The sequence below is a fragment of the Ursus arctos genome, unplaced genomic scaffold, assembly GCF_023065955.2.
Source record: "Ursus arctos isolate Adak ecotype North America unplaced genomic scaffold, UrsArc2.0 scaffold_7, whole genome shotgun sequence".
Lineage (NCBI taxonomy): Eukaryota > Metazoa > Chordata > Mammalia > Carnivora > Ursidae > Ursus > Ursus arctos.
In genome coordinates, this window is record NW_026623089.1 from 35,903,640 (window position 1) to 35,918,486 (window position 14,847).

Genomic DNA, 14,847 nt, shown 5'->3' on the forward strand with positions numbered 1-14,847 from the left:
ACAGTGCTGTACACCCGTGCCATTATTTCCGTTGGGTAAATTTAAGGAAATTTTGGGGTCAAAATGTATATACATTTTAAAAGTTGATAAGTATTGCCGAATAGCTTTGAAAAGAGGTTTATACACTTCCACCCACGATTGTGTGAGAGTGCTTGTCTACCCTTGCCAACCATACACACCGTAATAAGGTTCTAGTAAGGATGGGGATGGTACTGGGAACCTAAGCAGAAAATGCCAGATACCAATAAACCAAGATTTTTGTTCCCCTTGAATTCAGTCATTCATTCATTCATTCAACAAATTATATTGGACAACTGCTAAGAACCAGACATTGTTCAAGGCACTGTCAATATAGTAGTGATGAAAACACAGAGGACCTACTTTTATGGAGTTATCTTCTAGTTGGGATATAAAAATAATAAAGAACAAGTGAAACATTATATAGCAGTTGTGCTATGGAGAAAAAGCATAGAGAGGTTTGAAGTGCAGGGGTTTTTTTGATAATATAAATCTGTTGGTAATAGCTGAATAACTAGTTTCACTGAGAAAGTGGCAACTGAGCAAAGATCTGAAGTGGGTGAAGGAGTGAGCACTGTAGATATGGAGCTAGGGAAGAAATTTCCAGGCATGGGAAGCAGTAAGGGCAAACCCTTAGAGGTGGAGCAGACTTGGCATGCATGGATGGTGTGGTTGGAATGGGAAAAGCAGGGAAAAAGTCTTAAGAATTGAGATCTGAGCGGTGATGTGGTGGGCCTAAAGGCTATTGCAATGTTTTTCTGAAGTGGGAAGCCACATTTTAGAAAAGGTACTGAATGGTTGAGTATGGGTAGAAAAATAAACCCAGAATTTCCTCCTTACTAAGGATTTAAAAAATTGGATGGTGCTCCAGTGTTTGAAAAAATTTTCAGTGTGTTGGTTGTGTTTTTTCTTCCTTGTTCTTACTTCTTTCCCTTCCTTTTTCTTAGCCAAGAAATTGTCTTTGCTTATTAAGGTTTAAATAGATAGCAACTAAGCAATCAGAGGCAAACATCAAAGGAAAAAGAAATCCTGGTTATCTGTTTATATTGTTAAGAATTCAAATTCAGAAAACAAAAACCATCTGTAAAAAATTTGAATAATATACATTTTCGGGATTGAGGAAACGAACACCTGGTAAGTGGGGGTTGAACATGTCAAAATTATTAGATGGAATTTGTATACCAGTCTTTCTTTTCACAGAAAGTTGGATTGGCTGCATTCTGGGGAAAATCATTAGTGCATTGTCTTTTGAATTTATTCTTTTTAAAAAATATTTTATTTATTTGACAGAGAGAGGGAGAGAGAGTGAGAGAGTGCACAAGCAGGGAGAGTGGCAGGCAGAGGGAGAGGGATAAGCAGGCTTTCTGCCAAGCGGGAGCCCAATGTGGGGCTCAATCCCAGGACCCTGGGATCATGACCTGAGCCGAAGGCAGACGCTTAACGACTGAGCCTCCAGGCGCCCCTTGAATTTATTCTTATCAAGATGTAAAACACAGCAACGCGAGAAAAAAGATAGAAAGTGAAACATGGCAACTGATCTAAAATCTGCTTGAGAAACCGAAACTTCAGTAGCAGCTCCTCTAAGAAATAGATGTAAGGCAGAGTTTCTCAACCTTGGCAACTATTGACATTTGGGCTGGATAATTCTTTGTCGTGGGACGCTGTCTAGTGATGTTTAAGAAGCATCTTTATTTATAACCGCTAGATGTCAGCAGCACCCTGCAGTTGTGACCAAAAAAAATATAAGTTGGCAAAAGCAACTTTTTTTTTTTTTTTTTTTTGCTCCAAGGCCCCAAATCCTCACCCCTGTTATGCCCCTCCCCCAAGAATCACTGCTATAAATAATACCCTCATGTCTATACCTATTTGAATTAGTCTTCAGAGCACAGCCTGAAAGACATGGGAGGTGGACTTCAGGTGGGAAAGGAATGATTGAATACAGATAAAGGGCAGTTGGGGATGGTACTGGAGTTCAGGAGGAGACCTGCGTGAAAGGGTAGATATTAAGGGGAGGGTTCCAGAAGGTCTACTTCCTTTAGCATGGACCCCAGAGTGGAGGTGGCTGTGTCACATTTGGCCTGGCTGGGGACAAGCTACAGAGCTGTGGAATCAGACTGAGGGTGAGTCATTCAAGCTGGGCAGGCTACAGGTAGGGGCCCTTAGTCCCAATGCAGTTCCAGCTCTCACAGCATCATAGGAATGGAGATATTGGTGGCTAGGGTGATCCCCAAAGAGCTGGGGCCTGCAGTAGTGTGTAGACCGCAATTAGCAAAGACCTGGGCTGGAGTACTTAACAATAGTGAATGGCACAGGCACTGTGGCTTGGCCTGATTTAGGGGTACATGAGAGACACCCCCGGGCACTTGGAGAAATTCTTGAGTGGAGGTGAATAAGGACATCAATGAGGTTCTGTCAGTCTTTGCATGAGAGTAACAAGCTCATGGAGTCCAGCTGTCAGTTTAAAGAGACTACTTGTTAATGCCTGGAGATATTCGTGTGTAAGCCTGGCAATAGCATTATCTTTTCTTTTTTTTTTTTTAAGATTTTATTTATTTATTTAGTGAGTGGGGGGAGGGGCAGAGGGAGAGAGAATCCCAAGCACACCCCACTCTGAGCATGGAGCCCAACGCGGTGCTGGATCCCATGACCCCAAGACCATGACCCAAGCCAAAATCGAGAGTTGGACATTTAACTGACTAAGCCATCCAGGCACCTCTGGTGGTAGCATTTTCAATACTAAGAAGCATTTGTTTTCCTAGATTTTCTGCTTGTTGTTCTCTGCAAACTTCCAGGTTGTCCCATACTTTAGCATTACTGAGCCCTGAGAAGTGCAGACATCTCTCCCAGAGTAGGGAGGGATGAGATAGAGAGATGGTATTGGGTCAAACACACAGACACATCACATAATCCAGGGATTTATTTTGCGTCAATGAACTCTGCTTTCTGGGTGCAAATGATGTATAGCAATACCTGCGAAGAGTTGCCTGATAAAGAATTGACTAATTACCCAACGATTATTTACCTTTAATATTTCTCACTCTGGGAGAATTGTCAGTGGTTAAACTCGTTGTAGCACCACACAGCATGCTTCCCCCAAACTCACGCACTTTCAAATATCATTCTCGTTAAATCTAATAAATCTCTTGTTTTAGTGATAAGGAATTTGGGAAGATGGCTTCTACCTGACTCTGATGCCTGCCCTCAATGATATAAAGTTTGCTTCCCTGCAATTTCTGTAGAATTTCAGTAGAAATCCAAAACCATACCAGATATTTCTGTGAATTCCTTGGGACTTTGTAATCTTGTAGATTAGGGGTCCCTACCAGGGAATGTAGGGAATTTCTAGAAACCAGAAAAGGTACAAAAAAGACTGTCCCCTAGAGCCTCTGGAGGCAGTGTGGCTCTGCCAGCATCTTGATTTTAGTCCAGTGAAACCCATTTCAGACTTCTGATCTCCAGAACTGTGAGATGATAAATTTGTATGGTTTTAGACTACCAAGTTTATGGTAGTTACAGCCACAATAGGAAATTAATACATCCTTCCCCAAAACAAATACAAAAATGAAAAAACAGTAACATTATTTCCTTATTTTTTTCCTTTTAAAAATACTAGATGGTGTGCAATGTCTTTTAATAAGATGTCATCATCAAAGGTGATTGCTACAGATGGCCTCTCAGATCATATAGCAACCTTTTCATGTTTCTTGATCAATACCAGCAAATGACTGAATTCACAGTGCTTCCAACCAAATGGCATAAAACAAGAGAAGGGTTGGAACAGTTTGACAAATTAAATTTCAAACTTCTTTATGGAGAAAGCTGACCTTTAATTGACTATGTTACTGTTTTTTCACTGGGTTATAAGCTGCATGAGGTTTGGGGGAAATGTCTACCTTCTTCACCGAAGTTAATTACCTCAGTTAATTTGAGATAGACCACATCTGCCAATTCCTAGTTCCTAGAAGAATGTGCTGGCCCTCCTGACATCTTGTGACCATAAAATAATTTAGGTCCGTGTGTTTATTTCCAAATCCAACAAATGAAGATTACCTGAATAACAAGAATCCCACTCCCTAAGTATACTGTAATTATAGAAGTAGGTAGTAAAACTCTCTAAGCAAAATGGGAGCATAGACATGGAGAGTAGAACTACCTACGGGGACAAAGGAAAGGGGACCATGGCCGGGCTGGCCCACTATGGGAGCCTAAGTCCACTTAAAAGGGAGAGTGGTTATTAGACAAACCTTGTTCTGTCTGGAGGTAAGCAAAGCTAAAGCATTAAAAAGAACCTCTTAGGGCTGTTCCCTTGACAGAACTACCTGATGGTAGGGGATTCCTCAGACATATACCATCTCACTTACTATAGGGCTATGTGCTCTGCGTCGTACAAGAGGGTAAAGCTCCACAGAACAATCCTTATTGCCAGATATGGGGCCAATGAGACCTTTTTTTCCTGATATTCCCTTCACTCCTCCCCAGGTTGGTCACAATTAGAAATATTAAGACATTTTACCCTCATTTGCTTTTGTGCACACAAGGCACAGTGGCAAAGACCACCTGGAATCACACTGTCTGGTTTCAATATTGGACTTTGCCACTTACTGGCTGTGTAATCACGGCAAGTTAGTTCATCTTTTTTTTTTTTAATTAATTAATTTATTTATTTTTAGTAATCTCCACACCCAACGTGGGGCTCCAGCTCACAAACCCGAGATCAAGAATTGCATGCTCTTCTGACTGAGCCAGCCAGGTGCCCTGGTTCACCTTTCTAAGCCAAAATTTCTTACCTATGAAATCAGGATACTCCTAGATCTTTCCGCATGGGGTTGTGGTGAAGTGAAATGGAATAACACATGGAAAGCATGTCTCACCAAAGAGCATTCAGTAACTGTGAATGTTACTATCACTCTGTAGGACAAGTTGCTCCATCTGTGCAGTGGGCAGTCTGCACTAACTTCCAGCGAAAGCCCTTCCCTATTATAATTTCAGGAATTATGTCATGTCTCTCTGCAGCTGCTGAGGCAGGTGCTCTGCTGTGATTCTCAGGCGAGGGCAATCTAGATCTTCCCACCTTAGAACCCAAGTCAGGGAGCCCTGGACATGCCCATACATGGAGCCTGGTAAAGCCTCTTGGGCAGCAGGCATCCAGCCCTTCCCTTGGAGAGACTGACCTACGTGGGGAAGAAGAGATTTTGGAAAGGTGATCACTGACCCCTAGTTCTGTATCAGATGGGATATTTCTAGCAGATCAATAGAGCTTTCAGGTGAAAACATTTTCTGCTAGGCAGCAGCTCTAACCTAACTCTGAAATAAAGGGATGGAAATGTAAGCAAATACTGAAATAAAGGTTAGAAGTGTTGTATGCACTAACAGCAGTGTGGCTTTGGAATTTTTGTACATAAAATTATTGCACATAAAATATTTTTTAGTTGAAGTATAGTTGACATATTAGTTTCACGTGTAAACATAGTGATTCAATGTTTACATTATGTAATAATCACCATGGTGAGTCTATACCATCTGTCACCATACAAAGTTATTACAGTATTATTGATTATATTCCCTATGCTGTACTTTATATCTCCATAACTTATTTTCTTTATAACTGAAGGTTTTTACCTCTTAATTCCCTTCCCCTATTGGCACCTAGTAACTATCAGAGAAACAGAGCAAGTGTTCATCTTGCGATCACTATGAATTTGGCAGGAGTCCTGGTTCTGTGGGGCTCTGACTTAGCTGATTAGGTATGCAGAATCTTGACCACTGTGTCTTTGGCATAAACAGACCCATGAACTCACAGGACAGCAGCATTAAGGAGAGAGGAAACAGCCAATATAGTGTGTGAATGTGGCTATGTGTATGTGTGTGTCTGTATTTACAAGTAGGAAAGAACAATGAAAAGTAAAGAGGGAAACTCATTTTGAATGGACAGGATTTTGACTTGAAGAAATGAAACCTGAGCATAGAACTGTGAGCCCAATATCAGAAGTCTAGGACCAGTTCTGTGTTTGACTGACAAGCTAGATGAGTCAAACTTTGAGTTGCCTTATCAGTTAAATAAAAGGGTTAGCCTTGGACAGTGGTTTGCAGCCAGGGCTGCAAATTCCTTGGGAATTTTTAAAAACAAGCAAAAAACCAAACCAAACCAAACCAAACCGAGAAACTAACACCTGAGCTAATCTCTAGTCCAGTGAATCTCTGGTAGTGAGGCCCAGGCATCAGAATTATCACTACTTAAGAAGGAAAGAAACCCCAAAGTAATTTTATTGTGTAATCATGATTTTAAACCACTGCACTAGGGGTGCCTGGGTAACACGGTCAGTTAGGTATCTGACTCTTGGTTTTGGCTCAGGTCGTGGTCTTAGGGTGACGAGATCGAGCCCTGCATCAGGGAGGTGTCTGCTTGAGATTCTCTCTCTCCCTCTCCCCCTCACCCCCCACCTCCGGCTCTCACTCTCTTTGTAGAATAGATAAATAAATCTTTAAAAAAACAAACAAACAAACAAACAAACAAAACCCCAAACATACACCACTGTGCTTGGTTTTGCTTCTCAGTATGGTCTGTGGACCAGCAGCATCAGCATCAACTAAAGCTTATTAGAAATGCAGAATCTTAGGCCCCTGACACAGACCTACTGAATTCGAGTTTTTCTTTTAACAAGATGTCCAGATGATTTGTTCATACCTTAAAGTTTGAGGGGTCCCTGGGCGGCTCAGTTGGTTAAACATCTGACTCTCAATCTCAGCTCAGGTCTTGATCTCAGGGTTGTGAGTTCAAGCCCCATATTGTGAGTTCATGCCCAGCATGGAGCCTACTTAAAAAAAAAAAAAGTTTGAGAGGTGCTTTTTAAAATAATTCCTGGCTCCCTGTCAGTTCTAAATGCTGTAGAAGTGTGAATAGGGACTCATTCCTGGTACATGCCCATCTTTCTTTGAGTCTCTGAGTCAACAGCTTCATTTCTCTGTGCGTTGATGTCCCCATGATTATCTTAATAATAATAATAATATGATAAAGGAATGCGGGTCAAAGTGCTTTGACCTCTATACGCAGTGTTTGATGTTTGACTTAGAGATTACTCATGTCTGCAAATTCATGCCAATCACATCCATAGAGAAAATACTCAGCTATCATGAACTACTCTGCTCTGAAAGGTATAGTACTTCTGATACCATCTTGGGTGTCTTAATGGCTGTCTTTGGCCTACCATGATTTATATCTCTGGATGACGCCCATGGAATTTAATGAATATATGGAATTTTTGTGTTTTATTTTTACATGTCAAGCATTCATTCACTTGGAATTGTCAATATAAATGTAAAGGGACATTTATACATTGAACTAGGCTCAAGACATTGCATAGCCTACTCCTATAATGTCTATGGGAAAAATTCTCAGGATCCTAGGAGGCAAACAGTTTTAGATTTGTCTGAAATATCTTGGACTTGGGGAGTCCAGTCTACTAAGAAAAATGAGAAGAGGTGAAGATATTTTCTAATTGCATTGACGTTTAGAATTCTAAGTTGGGCTGAAAAGCACAAGTTTCACTACTCACATCATTTTCATAGCTCTGCGAAGTCGTTTGATGTTTAGGAAGACTGTGGTTCAAACATGTTGTTGGTATGTCCCAGGCAGTCTTTATTGCTACTAGCTCCTTTTTTAACCCCAAAAGTCAGCAAGCTGGGACACCTGGGTGGCTCAGTCAGTTAAGCATCTGCCTTCGGCTCAGGTCATGATCCCTGGGTCCTTCAGGTTCCTTGCTCAGTGGGGAGCTTGCTTCTCCCTCTGCCTGCTGCTCCCCCTGCTTGTGCTCTCTTTCTGTCTCTCTGACAAATAAATTGAAAAAAAAAAAAAAAAAAAAGTCAGCAAGCCATGAATGATCATTGGTTACACGCAGGCTCTCTTTTGGTACCTGGATATGACAAATTTCCTCTTCGCAAGTGACTTACCATCTAAGTGGAGAGACAGATTCATAAGCATTTATTCAAATGCAGTAGACATTGGTTGCCTTGTAAGCACAGAAGAAGGGATGTTTATCTCTTCGACAGGTATAGAAAAAAAACCTTCGGTTAACTCTTGAGCTTTTAGCTGAAACATTTGGCAGAATCATAGTCATGCTGGCTCTCCACCCAGAGAATACTCCCAAGAATGTATGCTGTGACCCAGGCCTGGCTCTGCTAAGGGAGGTGTTTGAAGCTACTCATACAATGTGCAGTGATGCTGGCTGCACATGCTAAGACTTCCAGAAGGCTTTGACCTGGGACTACCAAACCAGCTCTGTATGTCAAGTCACAGTAATCCTGCAAAAGCAGATGAGAAGGAATATATGTCTGTGAAAGTGCCGGCTGACCACCAACTTGATATTCTAGAAATAGGAAGTTTTATAATAGGGACCCAATATTTGGTATATGTCCTTAGTGTCCACTCAAATATGAGTTTGTTTCAGGTGGTTTGGTAGTTGTACCTCCTGAAGGTCATCAGTTGTTCAATGGCCTGTAGGTGAGATCTAGTCCCTTACTTTTCCAAAGGAGGCAAATACCATCTGGAGACAGACTAGACTCAGAGAACCAGCGGTGCAGAGCTAGATGATACCCATTTCCTCACAGGGGTTTGGCTATCTGGTGCCAACATTGGAAGCAAAACTGGATGTTCTTTAGCAGGTGAAGGGATAAATAAATTGTGGTACATCCATACAATGGAGTATTATCCAGCAGTTAAAACAAATGGGCTATTAAGCCATAAAGACATGAAGGAACATTAAATGTATATTGCTACATGAAAGACAATTCTAAAAAGACTATGTATTATATAATTCCAAGTATATGACATTCTGGAGAAGCCAAATTATAGAAATAATAAACAGATCAGTCCTTGCCAAAGGTTTAGGGGGAATGGTGTAGGTGGAGCATAGGATACTTCTAGAACAGTGAAACTCTTCTTATGATACTGTAATGGTAGATACCTAATATGTACAATACAAAGAATGAACTATACTGTAAACTCTGGACTTTAATTAGGAATAATGTATCAATACTGGTTCATCAATTGGAACTACTATACTAGGGGCGCCTGGGTGGCTCAGTCGTTAAGCACCTGCCTTTGGCTCAGGTCATGATCCCAGGGTCCTGAGATCCCTGCTTGGTGGGAAGCCTGCTTCTCCCCCTCCCACTCCCCCTGCTTGTGTTCCCTCTCTCATGTCTCTCTCTCTGTCAAATAAATAAATAAAATCTTAAAAAAAAAAAAAAAGGAACTAACATACCATACAAATGCAAGATGTTGGTGTAACAGCGTGGCAGCTGGTCTTAAGGGTTGACTCTCTTCAAGTTAACGCACTCCTTACTTGGTGACCTAAGTCCCGTGATCTGCCACAGACTAATTTACTTTCTTTGAGATTTGCAGACCATTGGCCTTGAGGAGTGAAGGACCAGAACTTTCCCAGGCCACAGAAGCCAGCAAGTCTGTTTGAAGCCGTCTCGGCTTTCTGATTAGCCCAGCAATTTTTTAAGCAAAATGTTTTTCCTTTTTTGATCATACAAGTGATTTTACTGACCTCCCTTTGTATATCTGTGGATGTTGCCTTCCTTTGCAGAAAGAACAGAGTACTCCTGCACATCACAGAACAAGAACCAGACCCCCCCCCCACACACAATTCCCTCGCACTAAGATAACTTATGTAGCTGGTATCGTGGAGTCTGCACATAATCAAGAATTGTTGCAGGCCACTGCACTCCCTTTGCTGATTAACTACCCTACAACCCTTAAGTAGAACCCTTGGAGTTGGCTTTTGAACAAGAGTCCACCTCCTTCTTCTCAGGTTGCCCGCCTCCTGAGTAAAGCTCAAATTCCTTTCCAAAAACTTGTCTCTTGAGTAATGGCCTTTTGAGGAACTGGCAGCTGAACTTGGGTTCAGTAACATTAATAATAGGGAAACTATAGGAGGGGTGAGGGTGTAGAAGAGGCAGATATTTTTGAACTTTGTACTTTCTGTGCATTTTTCCTATAAGCCTACAAGTGCTATGAAAATAAAGTTTATTGAGTGAAAAAGGAAAAACACAACTCTTGCAGTAAGGGAGGGTGACTACTGCAATGGGGGAGGGTACTATGGCCATAGGGAAACAGCTCTGATCTTAAGATCTGCAAACGTTTGAAAGATTAGTCAGTGTGTGTGTGTGTGTGTGTGTGTGTGTATTTACAAATAAGAAAGAGCTCACAGAGTAGGCAGTTAGGCAGGAGTTGGTGATAAATAGGTGACACATTAGAAGCCTGAGGGTACAACATCCTGACTTTGTGCCTTTTAACAACCTGGCCTTAGGGCTTCCAACACTCCAGGGCTGGCAGACCCAGAGCCACAGGTGCAGAACATGCCTCTCCTCTTCCATCTCTGCCCCAGGGTAACCTATTGCTTCATTATAATATATTTATACTGTGGCTTCGACACACACCCCCCTCCCCATTGGGGAAGGTGGCCAGGATAGTTGCGACAGGAACCTTGTAGGGCCAGAACTCCCCCTCCCAAGTGGTAGGAGGAGTCCCTTAGATGATGAGAAATAACCCCTGTTGGAGAGTGCTCTAACTGGTGTGGTTTTGGAATATAGTCAGGTTCAGTGGGGTGAGGTCCGGAGTTGACGACCAAGAAAGAATTCTTGAGACGCCTTTGGTGCAAAATAGTGGTTTATTAAAGCCCGGGGACAGGACCCATGGGCAGGAAGAACTGCTGCACCGAGGTTGTGAGGGGTGGCTGATTATATACGTGGGCGTTGTGCAGGTAAGGAAAAGGGAGGTTTTCAAAAGAACTTTCATATGCTAAAGCGGATCTACAGGGTACTGGAGACCCTGCCACTGTCAAGCTAAGGTTGTTTTTCCCTCTAGCAAGGTATTAACATTTCAGATAGTTGGGAGCTTCCTGGAAGAACGTCACACGTATCCCATGGCGGGTGGGGGTGGTTGCAGGGTGTCAGTTTGTGTTTTGTCCTCAACTAGCCTTCTGTTTCCTCATCACTATGACCCATAACCTCTGCAAACGTAAAAAGAAAAGATACCCCCAACGCCAGTGCAGTCGCCACTTCTGGGCCTGCCCGCTCTCCATTCTCCAGAAAGTACTGTCCTTGATAAATTGCTTTGGGCTTGGTACTTTCCTTTTGGCTGTCTTTACTGGAGCGTGGATCCTCCGGTAAATCTTTTGTGGGCAATCCAAGAATCAATACTTCCATTCACACAATGTAGACTCTCCCACTGGTAGCAGAGCAATGAAAACTAAAGAGAGAACCTCATTTTTTTAATGGAGGTGTAACAAGGCAAGAAGGAACTGGGTGTCAAGAGCAGGGGATGGGTGGCAATATCAGGAAATATCTTTCCTTACTGTCAGCCAGGTTTTGAGAGGGATTGTTTAGCATTCCTATACTGGTTTAACCTTAGGAGTAAGTCAAATTTCGGGGTCGTGTGGGGGAGAAAAAAAAATTTGGTCAAGTAAAATTTAGAGGTATTTTATTCTGATTGGTCATGGGGACAAATGGTTTGGCTGATCGTTTATGGACATAGAATGGGAATTTGATGGTTTGTGTCTGGTTTTGTCATAGGTAAACAAGGGGCCTGTGGCGAGTTTTATCTAAGTAATACGGAAAAAGGTGGTTCTTTGTAGTTTAACAAAAGACCACAAAAGAAATTGAAATAGACAAGTTTATTACTGGAGGCTTTGGAGCCACGTGGGAAGGTCAAGGCAGGCTGCCAGCAGAGAGGAAGGCATCACCTGGGGCTTTCAAGCCTTTATTGTGTTCTTTGAATAAAATGCTTTGGGGCTCCCGGTAAGACTGGATTGCTCAATTCAAACCAAAAAGACCTGGGGGGAGGTCGGCTGGCGTTGGTTTGGTAAACACCCCAAAGATACGGGAGCAAAGACTTATGGGAAGTGTAGTTTTCACTCTGGTGTTGGACTTCCGGGCTGCTTTTGCTTGTGCTCACTTTCACTCTGCGTGTGTAAATCGTTTCCCCAGGGTACACCTCTGCGTGGGTGGCGCTTCCAGGGTCGCGGAGTCTGTGCACTCCCTAGGGGCCAGTGCAACCGGACTGGGGAGTGGCGGGTGAGTCCCGAGGGTTGGCGGAAGGCCGACAAATGTCCCTCCGGCTCAGGGGCGGAGGGGAACGTGGAGGGAACCCCGGAGCTGGACCTCTGGTACTTGAGCCAGCCCAGGGCGGGTGGGGGCGGCTTCGGCCTGGAGAAGGAAGGGGCAGGCATCCAGCGTGAGGACGCGAGGAGGGGGGCGCAGGTCCCGGGAGGTTGCGGAGTTCGTGCACAGTCTCGCGGCTCCTGCCAGGACGGGAGCAAGAGCGGCAGAGCTCTGTTCAAGTTGCTGAGCAACTCTGGGAATGACATTCAGTTTTGGTTTGTGCAGAATGAGAATATTTTAATACCGATCTGCGGTGGTTCTGCGCTGTTAACGTATATGCTATATATATTTGGATTTTTGTCGTCAAGAGATCTCACTTCCATATTTGAGGTAAGTTAGCTGTTTCCATGTTGAGAGAATAGGAAAACTGTGGCTCTAAGTTGAAGTGATTTACCCAAGATCACTCTACAACCTAGAGCAGTGCTTCGCTGCTCCCTCTATTCTGACAGTAAAAAAATCAAATAGCTAATGTATAAAGACTTTGAAGTTTTTAAAATTTTGCCTTTATTTAAGAGGTAAAAAAGAAAGTGGACCAAAATAAGTGACTTGTTTAGAGTCACATACTTTATTAGTGGCATGCCCAGAGAACTCCTTGCTGTCCCCCCTTAACAATGACGTCACCGCAAGTTTTTTATTAAAAGATCTTTTTGAGAAACCGTAACCAAGTTAGAATAAACAAAGTATCCCATCCCTTCTCAGGGGTTGCTGATGAGGATTTTTTAACTCAAGGGCCAAACATTGTTACTAGGCATGCAGAGAAATAAATGCAATGTCTTCCCTGTATTGTTCTTTGTTTAATAGTTCTCAGTGATTTTTACTTTTTTTTTTTTTTAGTCACTTGAGGGGAAGATAAATTCTTCTTAGTAGGAAATTAGTCGGAAATATTTACATTCATTCAATGAAAAATCGCGTTCTTACCTCTCTGTGACCAGCATCAGCATAGACACTGGGTGCCTGCCCTTAGGGCTGAAGGGCCTGGCCCACAGGGGCTTTGTATGTAGCTGCTGTGGGAAGCTTATTAGGCAGATAACTCTGAGAGCTGCACAGTTCACCTGGTTGCATAGGACCTCATTTTCTTTCCTTCTTTCCCACCTGTACCTTTACAGTTGTCTTCAGTTTTCCAAGAGCAACAGGAAATGAACACATCACAGGTGAGTTTATTCCTGCCTTGTTTTACAGTGGATTTTGTGAAGTTTGTAAGGGAACAGAAATTAAAATAGAAAAATAGAAATAGATGAAAATAGGGGCGCCTGGGTGGCTCAGTCAGTTGGGCGTCTGCCTTCGGCTCGGGTCATGATCTCGGGGTCCTGGGATCGGGTCCCACATTGGGCTCCTTGCTTGGCAGGGAGCCTGCTTCTCCCTCTCCCACTGCCCCTCCCCCTGCTTGTGCTCTCTCTGTCAAATAAATAAATAAAAATATTAAAAAAAAAAGAAATAGATGAAAATAAACATTAGAGACGCTATAGACTATCAGGTCAAGAGCTGAGCAAAAAGTCAGCATATAGATAAATGCTGGTCCTATAAAGTCCCAGAGTTATCAAAGTTGAACTGCAGGTTTGCCTCTAACTTTGTGACAGCAAAGGAGAACCAGAGAAAAGTCTTTGACGGCGCTAAAACACTGGCACTGCTGTAACAAATTATCAGAGACTGACGGCTTAAACAACAAACAATGAATTTCTTAGAGTTCTGGAGTCTGGGAACTCCAAGAACAAGATGTCAACAAATTTGGTTCTTAGTGAGGACCCTCATCCAGTTTGCACATGGCTCTCTTGTCATTCGCTTGGTGGGGAGAGAGTAGGCGGCAACTCTCGCTAATCTCCTCAGGGCTCTACACTAATGACCCAATTACCTCCCAAAGTCCCCATCGCCAAATACCATCACACTGGGGTTACGGCTTCAACATATGAATTTTGGTGGGGGGACACAAGGGTTCGGTTCATAACAGAGTTCAAGTACACAGTTTTCTAGTGGTCTTGCTTGGGTCAGTGGTATAGAATATCTGGAAGAAGGCTGAATGGCCCACATGTCCTTTAAGTAGCTCTGCATAATTATTTTCCTCACCTAAACTGTGACACTATACGTGTGACTGTTCCTTAACCCTGCTTACTTGCCAGCACTTGGTATTGTCAGATTTTAGACTTATTGCCAATCTAACTTCTGAGAAAAACTCATCATTTAAATTTGCATTTCTGAGATTACTAATGAGCTTGTATATAATATATTTATTGGCTTTTCATTTTAAATCTTTCTATTAATTTTTAAGAATACTTGATATATTTTGGACACTAATTCTTTGTTATATTTGTTCTGAACATTTTCTCCAAGTCTGTCCCTTGACCTTTACCTCTACAGAGCCTTTGGCCTTATTAGAGTTTTATATTTTTACATAGACCAATCTTTTGATCTTTTCCATTTTATTTTTTCTTTTTCAATTTTAAAATTCTTCCCTAACTTAAGATAATTTAATATTTAAAATTTTTGTTTAATTAATATTAATACTATTAAAAATATTTAAGCCTTGAATTGATATGGAAATTGTTACTGTAGATAAGATGAGGAGGGAATCTAGTTTTACCTTTTAACACATAAAGCACCAATTCTTTACTAATGTTTTTCTTAATGAATTGTAATGCCACAGCTATGTAGTATATTACCATGTCTGCATAC

General features: G+C 42.2%; 1 protein-coding gene across 10 annotated transcripts in view; it reads left to right on the top strand.

The window, feature by feature from the left end:
• Positions 1-14,847, top strand: part of LOC113243133 (zinc finger protein 883-like) — a 49,775-nt gene that overhangs the window by 256 nt on the left and 34,672 nt on the right. For 5 of the 10 annotated variants that reach the window (XM_057308315.1, XM_057308318.1, XM_057308319.1 and 2 more), the window contains exons 1-3: positions 6-12,093; positions 12,406-12,510; positions 13,287-13,331. The gene's annotated coding sequence lies outside the window, so the exon portion shown is untranslated. Of the gene's footprint in view, positions 1-5; positions 12,094-12,405; positions 12,511-13,286; positions 13,332-14,847 lie in introns of those variants that run through there. The other 5 variants (XM_048218913.2, XM_057308316.1, XM_048218915.2 and 2 more) reach the window with 2 other exon arrangements.